The following is a 19,546-nucleotide window of genomic DNA, read 5'->3' on the forward strand; positions in this document are numbered from 1 at the left end:
GGTAACCAGGTAACTACATCATGAAACCTCAACGATAATAAGATCATCACACACTCTAGAAACTAGGACACATTAAAATATTAGAATACCAGTATTGGCAAAAATGCAGAATACTGTGAACACATTAACTTTCCTTGAAATACTGTAAATTGCTTCAACTACTTACCAAAAAGACAGAAAAACCACTTTGACAATTAGGTTAAAATGCATACACACTTTTGCCTAGCAATTTCTCTCCTGGAAAGATTCAAATTTAGATAAATATATTCACGTACAAGAATGTTCTAGCTTCATTTCTTTGTAGTTAAGAAATTTAAAAATCCTTGAAATAACATAAATTAAGAAATGCAGTGAAATTATTAGAGCTATATTTATAATATTTGTATACATATCCTTAATTTGTATAAAAATGTGTATAATTCTCAGAAACTCTGAGAGTGAGAATGGAGCAGCTAGTTGCTGGATGAACTCAGTGGTCTGACAAAGGGAATATGGGTGGGGTACCCAGAGCATCTATGATAGCCTTCCACTTGTAGCACTCAGATCTTCTTATTTCTCACATTGATTTACTACCTTCAGGCACAGCTTATTTTGATTTCTAGTTGGTTACAATTTCTAGAAAGAGTAGGGTTTTATAATCCGTCATTCCTTTGGCTAGCATTTCTGCTTATCCAGATGGCTTGCCCAGGGGGTGGCCATCTGATGGGTCATGGCTTACGAGGCTCTTATCAGGCTCTATCTGCTCTACTTGTACAATTAAGACTGTACAACCCTAACTGATGAATCTATTTGCAGAGCAGGAATAAAGATACAGACACAGAGAACAGACTTGTGGACACAGTGGGGGAAAGAGAAGGTGGGACAAATGGAGAGAGTAACTTTGAAATAATATACTACCATGTGTAAAGTAAATAGCTAGTGGGAAGCTGCTGTACAGCACAGGGAGCTCAGCTTGGTGCTTTGTGATGACCTAGAGGGGTGAGCTCAAGAGGGAGGGAATACATGTACACTTACAGTGGATTTGTGTTGTTGTACAGTAGAAACCAGCACAACCTTGTAAAGCAATTATCCTCCAATTAAAAAAAAAATTGGATGTACGATGCCCTAGTGAAATGGTCACATCTGAAATGGCAGTGACAATTGAGATTAATCTCGGTTAGGTTTGCCATAGTCTACTTTCATCCACCACACATTAGCTAATTTTTCCAGGGGTTAAACTGATGACTTAAAAAGGAATATGATGAGGACCACTACCCCTGCTTCCTTGTGTCATTGGAGGTCACACTTATTTCTGCTATTCTTCACTTTTGTTGATGTTCAGTCACTCAGTCCTGTCCAACTCTTTGCAACCCCATGGACTGCAGCACACCAGGCTTCCCTGTCCTTCACCACCTCCCTGAATTTGCTCAAACTCATGTCCATTGAGTTGGTGATGCCATCCAACCATCTCATCCTCTGTTGTCCCCTTCTCTTCCTGCCTTCAATCTTTCCCAACATCAGGGTCTTTTCTAATGAATCACCTCTTCGCATCAAGTGGCCTAAGTATTGGAGCTCCAGCATCAATCCTTCCAATGAATATTCAGGACTGATTTCCTTTAGAATTGACTGCTGAAGAATTGATGCTTTTTTAAAATTTCTCTTTTATTTAAAAAAATTTTTTTTATTAAATTTTTTAAAATATAAATTTATTTATTTTAATTGGAGGTTAATTACTTTACAATATTGTATTGGTTTTGCCATACATCAACATGAATCCGCCACAGGTATACACGTGTTCCCCATCTTGAACTGCGTTGGGAAAGACTCTTGAGAGTCCCTTGGACTGCAAGGAGATTAGTCAATTCCTCACTAGTTGCAATTGTTTTTGTTGTCGTTTTTAATTTACTGTCTTGGCTGGTGGGTGCTGTTTCAGGGTATGGTAGACAGAATTTTAAAGTGGTCCCTCTGGTAGACAGAATTTGCTAAGTCGCTTCAGTCGTGTCCGACTCTGTGTGACCCCACAAGACGGCAGCCCACCAGGCTCCCCAGTCCCTGGGACTCTCCAGGCAAGAACACTGGAGTGGGTTGCCATTGCCTTCTCCAATGCGTGAAAGTGGAGTCGCTCAGTTGTGTCCGACTCTTAGCGACCCCATGGACTGTAGCCTACCAGGCTCCTCCATCCATGGGATTTTCCAGTCAAGAGTACTGGAGTGGGGTGCCACTGCCTTCTCCAGGTAGACAGAATAAGGAGCCCGTAAAAATGTTAATGTCCTAACCCCCAGAACCTGTGAATATGGCAAAGGGGAATTAATGTTGCAGGTGGAATTAAGATTGCTAATTGTTACCTTATAAGAGGGAGATTAACATGGATAATGCAGGTGGGGCCAATGTAATCACAAAGTTCTCAAAAGGGAAAGAAGGTGGCAAAAGGCACCAGACAAATGGCAGTGTGAGGAAGGCTGAGTTTGACATTGCTGGCTCTGAAGGGACTGTAAGCCAAGAAGTTGAAAAGCTTCTCCTTTAGAGCCTCCCGAAGTCATGCAGCTCAGCCAGCACTTTGATGTAGGCCCAGTGAGATCCAGTTCAGACTTGGAGCCCAGGAGATAAATTTCTATCATTTAAGCCCCTAAGTTTGTTTTTGTTTGCACAGCAATAGGAAATGATACAGCCTACATGATTTTTTCCCAGGCATTACTCTCATGATTGGGCTACATGACATGGCAAAAGATACTATCTTGGTGGGCCTAGTCACGTCATGTAAGCCCTTTAAAACCAGAGTGTTCTTGCCAACTTGGGGCAAAAGAAGTCAGAGAGCTTCCTGTAAGAGTCACTCAACCCGAGGGATGCTCTCTCTTGCTGAGACAGAAGAGACACAGCAAGGACAAGATGGAAAACGAATTCTTTCCAAAACTGTAACAAGCATGGACGTGGGTACTTCTCTGGAGACTTCTGATGAGAGATCAGTTCAGCCTTGTGAGACTCTAAGCAAAGAATACAGTTGAGCCCACCTGGACCTCTGACGTACATAATTTTTTTTTTTTTTAAGTTTCTGTGATAATCTCTTAATGTAGCATAGAAAACTGAGACATCTCCAACTACAGCAGGTTTTAAGGGGTTTTGCCAACTGTAAGTCTGTCCATTTCAATCATACATTCGAGAACCTGGGAAATAACCTGGGAAAGAACAAATACTGGTTGAGTCCACATGTCCAGTGGGCCTATAATGGTATGGACCCGAGCCTAAGTCAGGACTGCACTTTCTGCCTTGTCAGATCAGACTCTATTCAGCCACCCTACAGAAATCTGAACATTCCTCTTCTCAATGCATATTACCCAAGTACATGGCTCTAGGTCCCCTGGAAGAAAAGGACTGGAGAAATTACCGTAGTGTGTAATCAGCATGGTGTTTCATAGTCCTTCTTGATGGAGACTTGGTCACTCCTTCAGTTAACAGGCTCTGAGTTAGAATACTGGCTCAGGTTTGAAAACTGTGGGAAAGATCATGATTTTCCATTTGTATAGCTGAGCCCGCAGCCTTTTCATCTATACTTGATTTATTTTTATTGTCTATGTTAAGAAATATCCTTACTGACTGCCCCTCTCACAAATTTCTAGGAAAATTATGTTTTACTATCCATGACAAGAGATTCCTGCAGACTGATCTTTTCAAATTGTGTTCTGACCTTGTTGCTTATTACAGTAATTATGTCCACTGCTGTTTGAGGATACTAGCATCTCGCTGCTACTGAGGAGCCTTGTTCTTGAACAGTATCTCTTACCATCAGTCCCACCCAGCCTGCAGAGAGCAGCCATTGGTGAGCTTCCGAACAATGCTACTGGTTCTTTGCAGTCTGCTTTTCTTACTGCCATGGTATATGGGGTGTGTTCCAGACTCTTCCAAGAAATGCAGTCAGTTACTGCTTTGTTAATATTTAAATAGTAGAACCATTCTAGAATACCGACTGCTCTGAGTTTTTATCTCTTCTTCAAGAGTCTGAATTGGCAGTCCTGGCACTTCATCTTTATTTAATTTGAGCCTTTTTGTTTTGTAAGCTTCTAAAAGCCATACCCAGAAATGTATTTGGTCCATCTCAGCCATGTTAATCTCTGTGCCATAGGAGAGTGTCCCGATATTGACAAACTCTCCCTTATCTGTTTTGATATTCTACTTCTCTTGATTCTACAGCCTCAGGGTTCACTTCCAGGCATTTTCTTGTTTTCTGCTTGCACATGTTAGCCAAACTCTGCAGTTTTTTGATATATAATCTCTGTCTTCTCTTAGCAGGCCTAAAACACTGCCAGTCAGATTTTGCTGAAAAAAAAAAAAAAAAGGACCCAAATTGTGGATCCAGGGGGCCAAGAATGGAGGTGGGAGCAGATCCTAGAAAATAAGCCCATTGTCTTACAGGTTATCTATGGAGCATGTGCTATATTTAGGAGCTCTGCATGGTCTTTAGGTAAAAGGTTGCTCCTGTTTCAAACAAAGAAATGTGGCTCCTTCCGTTATCATACAGGATTCAGGGGAATCTGGGAGTTCAGGTACTCAAGGTGATTTAATCCCAGATATGTCCATGCAAAGCCTCAGGGCTCCCACTTCTTGCCTAGGAGGGCTCTGAGTCTGTTATGAAATACTCGGCTTAGTAAAAAAATGCAACCTTCTTTAAACTTCTGCCTCTCTCACAACTCAGACTCAGGCCTGATCTTCAGCTCTACTGCCCTTTAGCTACAGTTGAATTATTGGCATTTTAAATGCTTTCAAGAAGGCTCTCTGGCTCATACTTTGCTTGAAAAGGTTTTATTATGAAATCTAAGCCTCTCTGTTTCTCTTTCAGTATGACAGAGCACTTTGCCATAGTCACCTGACTCCACAGTATTTGTAGTTACTATTTCTCCCATATGATTGCACCAACTAGTGCATCCCTTCCTACTCTATGCTGTGTCCGCTCACCTAGTGCCGAAGAATAAAGACTGTGAAGGGGGCACCAGCACACCTGAGGGCTGAAGCATCCCAGAGACTTTACCTACCCCTAGTGATGGGTTCCCACTGATGGATGAGTAATCAAACTTGAGACTCCCATCAGTAGACTATGCTTCCTCTGACTCCTCCTCATACCAATAGCCTGAGCTCAGTTTTCCTAGGCACAGAGCCTGAATTATTGTGTAAGTGAATTACTGAGAGTGCTCTCAGGTATTATGGTAATAAATCAGGATATTGCTGCTGCTCAGTCTCTTCAGTCATGTCCGACTCTTTGCGATCCCGTGGACCGTAGACTGCCACGATCCTCTGTCCATGGGATTTTCCCAGGCAAGAATACTGGAGTTGGGTTGCCATGCCCTCCATTAGGGGATCTTCCTGACCCAGGAATCGAACTTGTGTCTCCTGCACTGTAGGCAGATTCTTTACTGCTAAGCCACTGGGGAAGCCCTGATAAATCAGGATATGATATAGAAAAAGGTCACTGGAATGGTTTCTGCTGGAGGCAGGGTTCAGACTGGGCCCATGGAAGATCTGGAGCATGAATTACATCATGGAGTTGGTCCCATTTTTGTGGCACCCTATGTAGGTCAGTCATTGGCTACTGGTTGCTCCCTCTTCTCTGGAGGCTTAATTTTATGGGCAACACAGCTCCCATTTGGCCATGGACAATTCTGAGTAGGAGGAGGGATCTGGGAGCCATTTGCAATGAATATTCACCCCAGCTGGAGGATGGGCTGCACCTCTTCTGTGAATGGAGTGTGGATAGGGCACCACTAGTACTTAGCACGGGCTTCCCTGGTGGGCTGGTGGTAAAGAATCCACCGAAATGCAGGAAACAGGGGTTTGATCCCTGGGTAGGGAAGATCCCCTGGAGGAGGAAATGGCAACCCACTCCAGCATTCTTGCCTGGGAAATCCCATGGACAGGGGAGCCTGGAGGGTGACAGTCCATGGGGTCACAAAGAATCAGACGCGACTGAGCACACACAACAGCAGCAGCACCTACTACAGGAGGATAGTAGGAGGACTTCCACTGTTTTATTTTATTAGTTGGCTTGGATTATAGGTTATCTGTTTATCAGTTTTCAAATTATATTTTATCTTGCAACATATTATGATCTTATGATAAAATCTTTGATGATATGATCTTTGCTTTATTCAGACTTGAAGCAATGATAAAGAAGGTGGATAATAAAATTTTATCCTCTCTCACTAACATATTAAATTGTATATTTTCATTTATTATGAACAACGAGCTGAATTGTGTAATTAAAACATCACATTCTTTCAGGCAATGTTATCGAATTGAAGACACATTTATTTTTAAAGATTCTATAAAGAGTATGAAGCATATAAGAAAAGTTTAGCCACTAGTTTATATAACAGTGAAAGCAAACCTATTCTTTTAGGGTTAAGAGGTAATTTCCCCCTATTTTGTGCCTAGCCTATCTAATAGGGCTGTCATAACAAAGTACCACTGACAGGCTTCTGGGTAGGGCATTGTTACAGCAGGACAATTGAAGGATTATCCTTCAGTTATTCAAACAATAGAACTTCATCTTCTCAGCTCTGGAGGCTAAATGTCAGAGGTTAGTTCCTTCTGATGGGTGTGAGAGAAGGATCTGTTCCAGGCCTCTTTCTTGGCTTGTAGAGGGGACAGTGTGGCCCTGGGTCATCACATCATCTTGCCTCTCTTTGTGTTTGTGTCCATGTTTCCTCTACTTAAAAGACACAAGTCATACTGGATTAGGGCCCACCATGACGACTTTATTTTAATTTCTTAAAAAATTATCGAAGTATAGTTGATTTACAATGCTGTGTTGATTTCTTCTGTACAGCACAGTGACTGTTTTACAAGAATATACTTATAACAGTTCAGTCGCTCAGTGGTGTCCACCTCTTTGCGACCCCACAGACTGCAGCACGCCAGACTTACCTGCCCATCACCAACTCCTGGAGCTTGCTCAAAATCATGTCCATCGAGGCAGTGATGCCATCCACCATCTCATCTTCTGTTGTCCCCTTCTGCCTTCAGTCTTTCCCAGCATCAGCATCTTTTCCAATGAGTCAGTTCTTCACATCAGGTAGCTAAAGTATTGGACTTTTATCTAGCATCAGTCCTCCCAATGAATAGTCAGGACTGACTTCCTTTAGGATGGACTGGTTGGATCTCCTTGCAGTCCAAGGGACTCTCAAGAGTCTTCTCCAACACCACAGTTCAAAAGCATCAATTCTTCGGTGCTCAACTTTATACTCCAACTCTCACATCCATACATGACTACTGGGAAACCATAGCTTTGACTAGATGGATCTTTGTCAGCAAACTAATGTCTCTGCCTTTGAATATGCTGTCTAGATTTTTCATAGCTTTTCTTCCAAGGAGCAAGCGTCATTCAATTTCATGGCTTCAGTCAGTATTTGCAATGATTTTGGAGCCCCCCAAAATATAGGCTCTCACTGTTTCCATTGTTTGTGCACCTATTTGCATGAAGTGAGGGGACTGGATGCTATGATCTTAGTTTTTTGAATGTTGAGTTTTAAGACAACTTTTTTACTCTCCTCTTTCACTTTCATCAAGAGGCTCTTTGGTTCTTCGCTTTTTTCCATAAGGGCCGTGTCATCTGTGTGTGTCTTTTTTATCTTCCATAATGGTTTGTCACAGAATATTGAATAGAGTTCGCCTGTACTATACAGTGTGGCCGTGTTGTTTGCCATTCTGTATGTAGAATAATTGGCCTCTGCTAATCCCAAGCTCCTGATACGTCCTCCCCTACACCCACTCCCCCTTGGCAACCACAAGTCTGTTCTCTGTATCTGGGAGTTCTCTAAAGGCCTGTGTCCAAATATGGTTGCATTCTGAAGTACAGGGGTTAGGACTTCAATATATGAATTTTAGGGAGGACAAAATGTAGCTCAAAAGCCCCTACCTTAACTTATCTAAAGGTTTTCTGGTATTAAAAATTGGTGTTCTTTCAGAACATAAATGATTTTAAGGACATTTTTCATTTTGGAATAGAAAAGGATAAGAACGATTCCAATTTAGTTCTTCTTTTCCCTTTTGTACTATAAAGGAATCATCTTTGAATACTAAAATTAAATTAATATGAAAATGAACAAATGGTACAATCTTGTCTTTTCTTGACATAATTAAGTAAAAGAATAATATCAGGTACAGACCTGTGTGTCTGAGAAGCTAGTACAGGAATTATTTTTGTAGGAATTTAAGTACCAAGAACCAAACATGGTTTATCTTTATTTAAATGAAGGTTCTAGTTAATTAGAAATTGAATGAGAAGGAAATACACTTCCTACACGTTAATAAAATATTACTTAGTTCAAATTTGAATACAGTTTTCCTAAACTGCATATTTTCAATGCTTGAATTAACTGAGACCAATACTATATAAAACCTGAGGGGCTTATTCTTGAAGACAGTCCTTGGTATGACAATGACCAGAGTAATGGGTTTTGATTAATAAGAAATAGGTCTTCCAATGGACAGATTTTTATTAGCAAATAAAACTGTGTTTTTTCAAAATATCAACTTTAATTTCTACAAATATCATTTCAAGAAAAGCTTATAGTTAGGTAGGAGAAGAGGAAAAACTGTTGACAGAAAGAAATCAAAGTGAATTCATACACCAAGGCAGAAGAAGTGGGGACTAATGAAATGTATTTTACCCAAGGGATACATGAAAAAAAAAAAAACTAATGATAAGAACATTTATAGTTCACAAAGCATTATCACATATACATTTAGAGATTGTGCCTTTAACTACCATATGAAGCAGCAAAAATTTTTTTTTCATTTTACAAATTAGGAAATTAGAGCTTATGCTGGTTCATATATTTCCAAAATCTGTGTATGTGTGTGCTAAGTCACTTCAGTCATGTCTGACTCTGTGTGACCCTATGGACTGTAGCCTGCCAGGCTCCTCTGACCAAGGGATTTTCCAGGCAAGAACACTGGAGTGGGTTGCCTTGCCCTCCTTCAGGGGATCTTCCTGATGCAGGGATCGAACCTGAGTCTCTTTATGTCTCCTTCATTGGCAGGCTGGTTCTATACCACTGGCACCACCTGGAAACACTCCAAAATCTATGAAGGCAAATTTATTGTTGTTATTCAGCTCCTAAGTCATGTCCAACTCTGCAACCCCATGGACTGCAGCTTACCAGATTTCCCTGTCTTTCACCATCTCCCTGAGTTTGCTCAAACTCATGTCCACTGAGTTGGTGATGCTATCCAAACATCTCAGCCTCTGTTGCCCCTTCTCTTTCTACCCTCAGTCTTTCTGTGCATCAGGTCTTTTCCAAAGAGTTGGCCCTTTGCATCAGGCGGCCAAGGTATTGGAGTCCTTTAACATCAGTCCTTCCAATGAATATTCAGTGTTGTATTTCTTGCTGTCCAAGGGACTCTCAAGAGTCTTCTCCAGCACCACAGTTTGAAGAATCAGTTCTTCGGTGCTCAGCCTTCTTTATGGTCCAACACTCACATCCATGCATAACTACAGGAAAAACCATAGCTTTGACTATACGGACCTTTGCTGGCAAAGTGATGTCTCTGCTTTTCAATATGCTTTCTAGGTTTGTCATAAGCATCTTTTAATTTCTTGACTGCAGTCACCATCTGCAGTGATTTTGGAGCCCAAGAAAATAAAGTCTGTCACGGTTTCCATTGTTTTCCCATCTATTTGCCACGAAGTGATGGGACCAGATGCCATGATCTTAGTTTTTTGAATGTTGAGTTTTAAACTAGCTTTTTCAGTCTCCTCTTTCACCCTCATCAAGAGGCTCTTTAACTACCTTCTACTAAGTAGGAAGAAATGGATTACCTAGGGATAATGAGTGTACTAGGTGATCTTCTAGTCACTGGGAATAAGGTGATGAACAAATAAAAGTCTTTAACTTTTGGAGCTTAGAGCTGATGCTAAGAGCAGACTCCCACCTTTCCTCTTCCCAGAAGCTGATCAAAATATACAGCGACCAAAAAAAAAAAAAAAAAAAAGATGGGGGGAATTAAAACAATCAGTATTTAGATAGGGAAACAGTGATAAACACAAATGCATCATAGGAAAAAGTTTTAAAAATGTAACAAAATCACTTCTGCCTAGAATAAATGTGGGCAATGGAATGAGACAGCTGCAAATTGATAGGTTCTGAGGTCACAGATGGGAGATAAACAGTAAAGCAAAGTCTTCAGCAAGGGAGAATGCATACGTGCTAAGTCCCTTCAGTTGTATCTGACTCTTTGTGACCCCATGGACTGTAGCCTGCCAGGCTCCTCTCTCCATCAGATTCCAGGCAAGAATATTCCAGTGGGTTGCCATTTCTTTCTCCAGGGGATCTTCCCGATCCAGGGATCGAACCCATGTCCCTTAAGTCTCTGTATTGACATGTGGATTCTTTACCACCAGCACTACCTGAGAAGCCCCAGCAAGAGAGATGTAGCACTAAAGTAGAATTTTCTGCTTGGATAGCCAATTTACATTCTTTAGAAGAATGGTCTGTATGACATCAGGATGGGGACTCTGTAAAGGACTGAGGCCAGCTAAGCAACCTTTAAGAGGAGAAATCCTTAGACATGAGTGTAGGTTATATGTCTGTTCAAATACTCTCCATACACATGTCCCGTTTTGTTTATTTAATGTTTTGTTTGGACTTTAAGTGCCTTTTAAGTAACCCCTTGTAAAGATACTGTGGATCTTTTTGGAAATAGGAGAAACCAATACATAGTTTAGATTTCTTTGCAGAGATTTTTTTTTGAACTATTGATATTCTATAAATAATTTAACTTTTAAAATGTTAAATCTTTTTTTTTAAATCTGTTGAACTGCTTCTGTAGTCGTATATTCCCAGGGATAACAAACGGTTACTAGTGTTAAATATACTTAAGTTTGGGATCTGCCTTGTCAATTTCCATAGAATTTTTCAATATTTTTTTCAACTTGGATTTTGAGAAGTTCTTCTGTTTCTAGTTGGTTGGTTCTTTCTAAAGCAGATCAATTTTCAGATAAAAAATTGTTTATATTCTGTAAGTACTCCTAGGAACTGACAAGAAAAGACCCAGGATTAGTCTGATTTTATGTTAACATCTAAGGGATGATGAACCTATTCATCTATGTGAAGTTGAAAGTTGATGTTTAATGTGTTAAAGTGCAGATCCCGGGCTTACACTCGAAGAACCTCAGACCTGAAGATAAACATGGGAGAAGTGCCAAGAAAGGGTAGTGAGTCTGCCAATACTTCAGCGCTCATTAGCTGCTGCTGCTGCTGCTGCTAAGTTGCATCAGTCGTGTCCAAGTCTTTGCGACCCCATAGACGGCAGCCCACCAGGCTCCCCCGTCCCTTGGATTCTCCAGGCAAGAACACTGGAGTGGGTTGCCATTTCCTTCTCCAATGCATGAAAGTGAAAAGTGAAAGTAAAGTCGCTCAGTCGTGCCTGACTCTTAGCAACCCCATGGACTGCAGCCTACCAGGCTTCTCTGCCCATGGAATTTTGAGAGCCAGCTGGAAATACGAGTCATGTGGATAACAATAGCTGATGCAAATAGTGTGCTGATTCATTGCCTCATTGCTTTAAACCTATCAGCAATATGAAACAATTTGGCCATAAGCAAGAATACTGGTGACCTAGATCTACAGTGTCCCAGGGCTCTGATAATCAATATCTCTGAGACCCTGGGCAAGTTAATTAATCTCTGTCTCTCTTTCTGCTCTGCATCATGGGGATAATATTGTCCTTATTAGGCTATTGTGATGATTAAATGAGATGATATGTGACAGGCTTAAACACAGTACCTGTCAACTATCAGCACTTGAAAATGATAATTTAAAATTTTAATTGCACCATTCTTTTTCTCCCATTCTTGCTGCAATTCTGGCTAGAGTTGATCCGTTTGGAGTTATTAAAAGAACTTTAGGGAGTCTTGTTAAAAGCACAGAAATTGACTCTTACTGATAAAGCAGAATAGGCATTTATTATTGTTTTTTAAATGGATGGCCTATAGAATGCTAAGGTAAATAAGTCTAAATAACCAGGCTCAAGACTCAACTTCCAGGAACACTGCCCAAAACCATGCTACAGAACCGGCTTGTGGCTAAACTGCTGCCACTCCCACTCTCCACATGCCCCCTGCCAGGAACTCCAACTCACTGCCACCTCTACTGGAATGATTTCAGAGCCAGGAATGCAGTCTCACCACCACTGCCACTCTCAGAGCCAGCTGCCTCTGCCACCACCCTTTAGCAAAGTGAGTTCTGTGTACATTTTCCTTCTTCATGTGGCTCAGTTCTGAAGTGAGGTCTTGCATTTGTGATCGCCAGTCTCATCACCTGAGCCGAGCAGCAAAGAAAAGGGAACCAAGTTTTGTAGGTTATGCCTTCAGTTCAGTTCAGTCGCTCAGCCGTGCCCGACTCTTTGCAACCCCATGAATTGCAGCACGCCAGGCCTCCCTGTCCATCACCAACTCCTGGAGTTCACCCAAACTCTTGTCCATTGAGTCGGTGATGCCATCCAGCCATCTCATCCTCTGTCATCCCCTTCTCCTCCTGCCCCAAATCCCTCCCAGCATCAGAGTCTTTTCCAATGAGTCAACTCTCCACATGAGGTGGCCAAAGTATTGCCTTAGAGAAGCTCAAACCAGAAAAGTGGAAGTCCTCCAAAATAGCAAGGATGTTCAAAAGTTGTGATACAGCCAGAAAAACAGAAAACTGCCCACTGTAAATCACTGGAGAGGGATTATTTTTGTTTTGAGAAACTACTGTGAAAGACAAAGCTATGTTCTTGTTCATAGGTGAAGGGTCTGCTTGATTTGTGATGCTTTGCCTCTGGTCCAGCTCAGAATATTTTTGGCTACTTGTCTAACGATATATTATAATCTACTTCTTCCATTTGCATCATTCAGTAGCACATTTAAAACCATATGCAAAAGTAGCCTGGCTGATACTGTTAACTTCTAAGCTATTTGTATATATTGTGATCAATTTGGATAATACATGTTTGTATTAGGATCTCACATTTAGAGTAATGATTCCACTCAGCATGGAATAAAGGGAAATGACTTAAATATAATGGCAGGATGAGGTTGCTAATAATAATGATTTGGTGTTAGTTCGAACTTCATTTGGTTCAGCATGATGTAATAATCCAGGCTGTGAGTACCAGAGGACAAGTTCTATCACAGTAAATGCTACACAGTGGAATGATGGAACCAGAGAAACATGGTATTAACATTTCATGACCAGGGAAGATAAGAGTAGTAATAGTTAAAAATTTAATCTTTCAGTTAATGTAGTTAATTTAACAAAATCTATGTTATGACCAACCTAGACAGCATATTCAAAAGCAGAGACATTACTTTGCCAACAAAGGTCCGTCTAGTCAAGGCTATGGTTTTTCCAGTGGTCATGTATGGATGTGAGAGTTGGAAGAAAGCTGAGCACTGAAGAATTGATGCTTTTGAACTGTGGTGTTGGAGAAGACTCTTGAGAGTCCCTTGGACTGCAAGGAGATCCAACCAGTCCATTCTAGAGGAGATCAGTCCTGGGTGTTCTTTGGAGGGAATGATGCTAAAGCTGAAACTCCAGCACTTTGGCCACCTGATGCGAAGAGTTGACTCATTGGAAAAGACCCTGATGCTGGGAGGGATTGTGGGCAGGAGGAGAAGGGGATGACAGAGGATGAGATGGCTGGATGGCATCACCGACTTGATGGACGTGAGTTTGAGTGAACTCCGGGAGTTGGTGATGGACAGGGAGGCCTGGAGTGCTGCAATTCATGGGGTCGCGAAGAGTCGGACACGACCGAGTAGCTGAACTGAACTGATGTTTAAAAGAACATACATAAGGAGAGAATCTATAAAATCACATCCAGAGTTATATCTTTCAACAGTCCTGAGAGGCAATTTAAAATAACAAGAGAATAAATATTTTACTTTTACTCCATGGAAAAAAAGAACTTGCATTTTTTTTTTTTTCCAGATGGACCAGGTCACAGGAACTACTTTTCATTCAAGTTACTATTCAATTTTATTTCAGTTGAATTTGTTACTCCTGGGCATTTGTACCTAATGTGCATTATATGTTCATCTATTTTTAATTACAATAAGGGATAAGGTTTTTAACTGATGTTAGAGAAACTGAAGTTTATATTTCAAATTTACAAATGCTGCAGCTCTAAGTGAACCAAATTTCAACTTAAGCAAGAACTTTTCTCTCTCCCAGTTCAACTGTCTAAGATAGCCTATCATTAACATTAACTGATTTACTTTTACTATGCACTTTTTGACCACCCACTTTTATGGAGAAGAGGACTCTGACGTTCTGAAAGTTGAGTCAGCTGATCAAGATGACAAGAGTGTATCAAAGAATGAATTTGAACACAAACAATCTGACTCTGTATTTTCCCACTTTAAATACTAGTAAAATAATATTTACTGTAGGTTTTCTAAGTGCCAGGCACTTTGTAAGCACTGTATAAATATTTTATCATTTAACCTTCTTAATATAGCTATGAGGTAAATATGATTATCTTCATATTACACACGAGCAAACTGAGGCACAGAGAAGCTTAAGTAACTTGACCAAGGTCATACTGTTAGTATGGGGCAGATCTAAATTCTAAATCAGCTCTCTGGCTCAGGATCCAGGCTGCTGAATTCCCTCTCCCCAGAATTTAAGTTGGCTTTCAAAAATATTTCAGTTTCTGGTATGGCTAAAGTCTGAATCTAAAGCTAGAAATGTCTTCTTTAAAGTCCTAGGCATGTGATAGAGGCTTGTGTGACACAAGGCAGATGGAGCCACACCTTGATGAATTGAAAAGCTCACAAGAGATAAGTAGGAAAGACAAGAGAGGATACGAGAGAGAATGTTAATATTGAGGAAAAACAAGGACCAGTGGGAAGACAGTCAGGCACATGATTTAATCTAACAGGTCAGAGTAAGTCTCCTGACTTATGTAGTGTTTATACTGATACGTGAATGATGGACTGGTATTATCCAGGGACTGATGGGGTGAATTTCAGGCAAATATTGCAAAAATTATGAATGTATGATGATAAGAAATTATATTTCTTAAATCAATTGAAAGAAGTTTAATACATGAGAAGGGATGGTAAGCATTACGGTATCGGAGGGAGGAAACTGTATTGGGAAGAATTCATGGAGGGGATTTAACAAATGTGAGTTTTATCCTAATGAAAATGGGAAATCATCAAGGGATTTTTAAGAGAGACGGGGGAGCCTGGTGGGCTGCCGTCTATGGGGTCGCACAGAGTCGGATATGACTGAAGTGACTTAGCAGCAGCAGCAGCAGCAGCAGCAGAGAATCATCAACTTTGTGTTTTAGTTAAGACTGGCCTGCAGAATTGAGGTTAGATTGTAATGGAGCAGAGAGATAAGTTCTAAAGCTCTTCCAAATGCCCAGGCAAGAAAAGTTGGTGGTTGGAGGACAGAGAAGTAGACAGATGATGGAAATATGCAGGAGGTAGAATTTGCAGGTTGTGGCTGAGTAAACGTGAAAGATGACAATGAAGGTGATGTCCAGGGTAACACCTAGATTTCCTACCAGAGTAGCTGGGATAAATGGCAGTACTATTTAGTAAGACAGGGAGCATGGCAGCAGAGCAGGTTCTGTGGGGGGATGGTGAGTTTTAGACTGAGAACTAATGAATGTGCTGATAAGTAATAGAGGTTGCAAACCTCAGGAGAAAAGCTTAAGCTGGGAATGGACATTTTGAAGGCAACAGTTATATAGTAGAAATCAATAGGGAAAACTTTCAGAGAAGTTATCCATCTCTTTTTAGAGGACTGGAAAGACGAAATGTTTTTAATGGGTCCCCAAACCTGAAATTTTAGTTAATTAAATGCAGAATGTATTTATGAAATTATAAATGTTGCAATGACATTTTTGTAAATGATTTTTACAAAGATAGGAAAGTAAATTCTTAGAAAACTGGTTATAGTTCTGATATTGTTGATACCTGCTGTATTTTAAATTGTCAGTAATGTTTAATGTTATATAGCATAAAGGCAAAGCAGGTGTTAGCATTGAGAGCTATTTAGCATTGAGAGCCAAAGACAGAAATTCTGATGAATAAAGGTGACAATTTCCTTGTACTGAGAAAGGAGTATGGTATCCTTGTGATGACTTTGCTTGCCTGCAGTAATGAGGGAATGACTTTGAATTATACAAAGGTTAATTAACTGGTCATTCTTGATGAGAGTGTAATTCTGTGGCGGGTCATTTGTGAGACACAGTATAAATTCATGGCAAATTCAACTTGCCACTCCTGTTTCAGGCCATCATTTGTTTTGAACACAATTCTAAATGCACGTTCTGTTAAATTTTGGCTGCTGCCATATGTATGAATTAACACAATCTAAACAGCTGGATATATGTACAGATTAGATATGTTCAGTCTATTCAATGGCATGAGTGTCTGGAGAGAGAGGGTTTTGAAATGTCTCTAATGGAAATATGGCTCTAAGGGGTTTCTGCAGGAGTAGTCAATGCAAGACTAATGGAGTAAAAAGAAGTTTCACAAAAAGTCAACCACTCAACAGATAAGAGAGAGGCCACTATTTGAAAAGTCATGAATAGTTTTTGAAAAGGATAAGGAAGAATAGTAGGCTAGAAATTAGAGATGACATGCTGCTGCTACTGCTAAGTCGCTTCAGTTGTGTCCAACTCTGTGTGACCCCATAGACGGCAGCCCACCAGGCTCCCCCGTCCCTGGGATTCTCCAGGCAAGAACACTGGAGTGGGTTGCCATTTCCTTCTCCAATGCATGAAAGTGAAAAGTGAAAGTGAAGTCGCTCAGTCATGTCCGACTCTTAGAGACCTCATGGACTGCAGCCTTTTAGGCTCCTCCGTCCATGGGATTTTCCAGGCAAGAGTACTGGAGTGGGTTGCCATTGCTTTCTCCAAGAGATGACATACTATTTGCTTAAATAGTAGATTTTGAAAATTATTTCACCCAAAGGCACATGTGGCTCACAGTTATGTCCAATGAGAATGTCGCCTCCTGGTGGCGATGCTGGCTGAACAGTCACTTGTTCCTTTATGGATCTGTGAAGGATTCTGCTTCCAGCAAGCAATTATTTTTTGTTTAAGTCAAATAGTTCACCCTAACAAACAAGGTAAAAAAGAAATCGATTATGTTTTTATAAAGCACTTCCATATGTTATGGGCTTCCCCAGTGCCTCAGACAGTAAAGGATCTGCCTGTAATACAGGAGACACAGGTTCAGTCTCTGGGTGGGAAGATTCCCCCGGAGAAGGGAGTGGCAATCCACTCCAGTATTCTTGCCTAGGAATTCCATGGACAGAGGATCCTGGCGGGCTACAATCAACGGGTTTGGAAAGAGTCAGATACGACTGAGAGAGTAAGCACAGCACAAGTTATATTGCTGATTTTTATAAATATAAAGCACATGGTTTAGTCAATTTTAAACTTATGGTTCAGTGTGTAAATCCCTAATATGTAATTCTGAATAATCTAAAACATAGTAAGGATATTGTTTTATGTATACAATATAAAGCATTATCTTTCAGTACTTCATATATTTAGGGTTTTTAATTATTCCATTTAGTCATTTATAGTTATCTGAAAGTATTCTAGAATTGTTGAAAATGTTAATTCAGTTTAAGGCAACAAAGTGACACTTGACTGGAATCTATTATAAGTGACATTGTGACTCTTTTGATTTATTTTCAGTGCTGAACACAGATATCATTTATTTTAATATTCCTTCTCTCTGGCAATGTAATAAGGGCCTAGTAAGCCAAGACTTATAAATAAAGCATGTGCTCATTTCATTAATATTTTCCTGATTAGCTGTTTGGAGATTTATGGATATGTTATAAGGAATTAAGATTGAACTAGGGTATAGATTCCCTCCAGACAGAGCCAGATGACATGTATTTTTGTAAATATGAATAAGTTCTGTTGATTGCTCAACTTTTATTATAATTATAAGTACTCAAGTTAGTCCAAGGATAACAAAACAAAGCGAAATATGATGGATTTATTTAAAGTTATCTCATAATTGTTATGTGATAGAGAAAAAGATTTTGTATGCTTTAAAGGTTTTGTGTGTGCGTGTGTGTGTGTGTGTGTGTGTGTGTGTGCGTGTGTGTGTGTGTGTGTTGAGTAAAATGAAAGTAAAGAAAGAGAAGACAAAAAGAAACTCCCCCTTGGTACCTTAATGCTCCAATACCTTTTTGTAATGTCAAGTACACACAGACACACACACACACCAAAAAGTGCATTCAGGTTTTTATGTAACATCTTAGAGAAAAACATGAACAAACTTTTTTGGTCAACCCAATGCCTTGCTGTGTTCAGGATTTCACTATTTGGTTGGGGTTTATGTTGTGCTAATCTGCTTATAATGTCAGACACACTGCACTGTATAACAGTGAATATACTACACTATGATAATTTTTGTTTCTCATTCTGATAATTAAATACATTTTTTAGTGCATGGATATGTTTTCCTCATATTACTCAAATTTTATAAAGTTATGATTTAATAAATGTCATACAAAAATAAGTTTTTGAACAAGTATAGATTTGGAGTAGAAAATGGCAACCCATTCCAGCATTTTTGCCTGGAAAATCCCAAGGACAGAGGAGCCTGGCAGGCTACAGCCCATAAGGTCACAAAGACTCAGAGGTGACTGATCTACTGAGCCTAAGTACAGATTTCAATTTATTTTACAAGGGTATTCAATATAACATGTTATAAAGGCTCTGTTTCTGGATTTTGATATATCTGTCTCTGTTCCATATTTTACCAGATGTGCATGTCAACCATTATCATTGGTTGCCCTGAAATCTGCTTTTCTCTTAAAATGCTTAGTTCTATAAAATGGGATAGCAATTCCTAGAGATGGTAATACTTCAAATATTTAATGACTAGAAAGGCATGGTCCAGTCAGAAGGAAAGGTGCTAATTAAGTCACACTGATATCAAAACACTTAAATGTCAGTCCCTATAATATCCATCTTACATGGGAGGTGTGATCAATTAGAGGCATAAAATAAGACAATATATATATAATGAACAAGGAGAAAATGCTTATCAGATGTTAGCCAAGTTAACAAATGTTAGCTGAGAGCTTTACCTCCTTATTTGACTGATCTCTCAACATTAGTTGAACAAACTATATAAATTAGAGGGCAAGGTATTTTACAAATGTCTAAAATAGAATCAAGGACTGATAAAATGGATGAATCGTATCCAATTCTCGTTTAAACCCAACCAAAGACCAGGTGAGCTGTTACCAAAGAAAAAGTTTCCATCTACCATGATGAAATTTATAATGTAGATTCCATGATAAGTGGAGGACACAGGAATCAGTACATTTTCTGCTTAATCGTGACCTCTCCTTTTGCTTATTTGCAATTCCTTGATTGCGAAAATAAAACTTGGTAAGTTAATACCTGTGCAGAAAGCACATCCAAATCTCCCTGAAAAATCTTAGTGAAAGACACAGTGATTAGGACTGCATCCTCAGGGTTGTTTATCCTTAAACACTAGTGGGTAAATTCTGAAAGCATAATAAAATAAATTGACTGAAAATGACAG

The 19,546-nt window shown here is 39.8% G+C and overlaps 2 long non-coding RNA genes across 2 annotated transcripts in view; one reads left to right on the plus strand and one right to left on the minus strand.

Annotated features, from left to right (window-relative positions):
- Positions 1 to 11,819, plus strand: part of LOC129630391 (uncharacterized) — a 199,084-nt gene extending 187,265 nt beyond the window's left edge. The window contains exon 4 of the long non-coding RNA XR_008703668.1: positions 11,110 to 11,819. This is a non-coding gene — a long non-coding RNA (uncharacterized LOC129630391). The remainder of the gene's footprint in view (positions 1 to 11,109) is intronic.
- The window catches only part of LOC129630394 (uncharacterized), a 200,244-nt gene that overhangs the window by 2,036 nt on the left and 178,662 nt on the right, over positions 1 to 19,546 (minus strand). The gene's annotated exons all lie outside the window — the stretch shown is intronic.

This window comes from Bubalus kerabau, chromosome 16 (genome assembly GCF_029407905.1).
Source record: "Bubalus kerabau isolate K-KA32 ecotype Philippines breed swamp buffalo chromosome 16, PCC_UOA_SB_1v2, whole genome shotgun sequence".
NCBI lineage: Eukaryota > Metazoa > Chordata > Mammalia > Artiodactyla > Bovidae > Bubalus > Bubalus kerabau.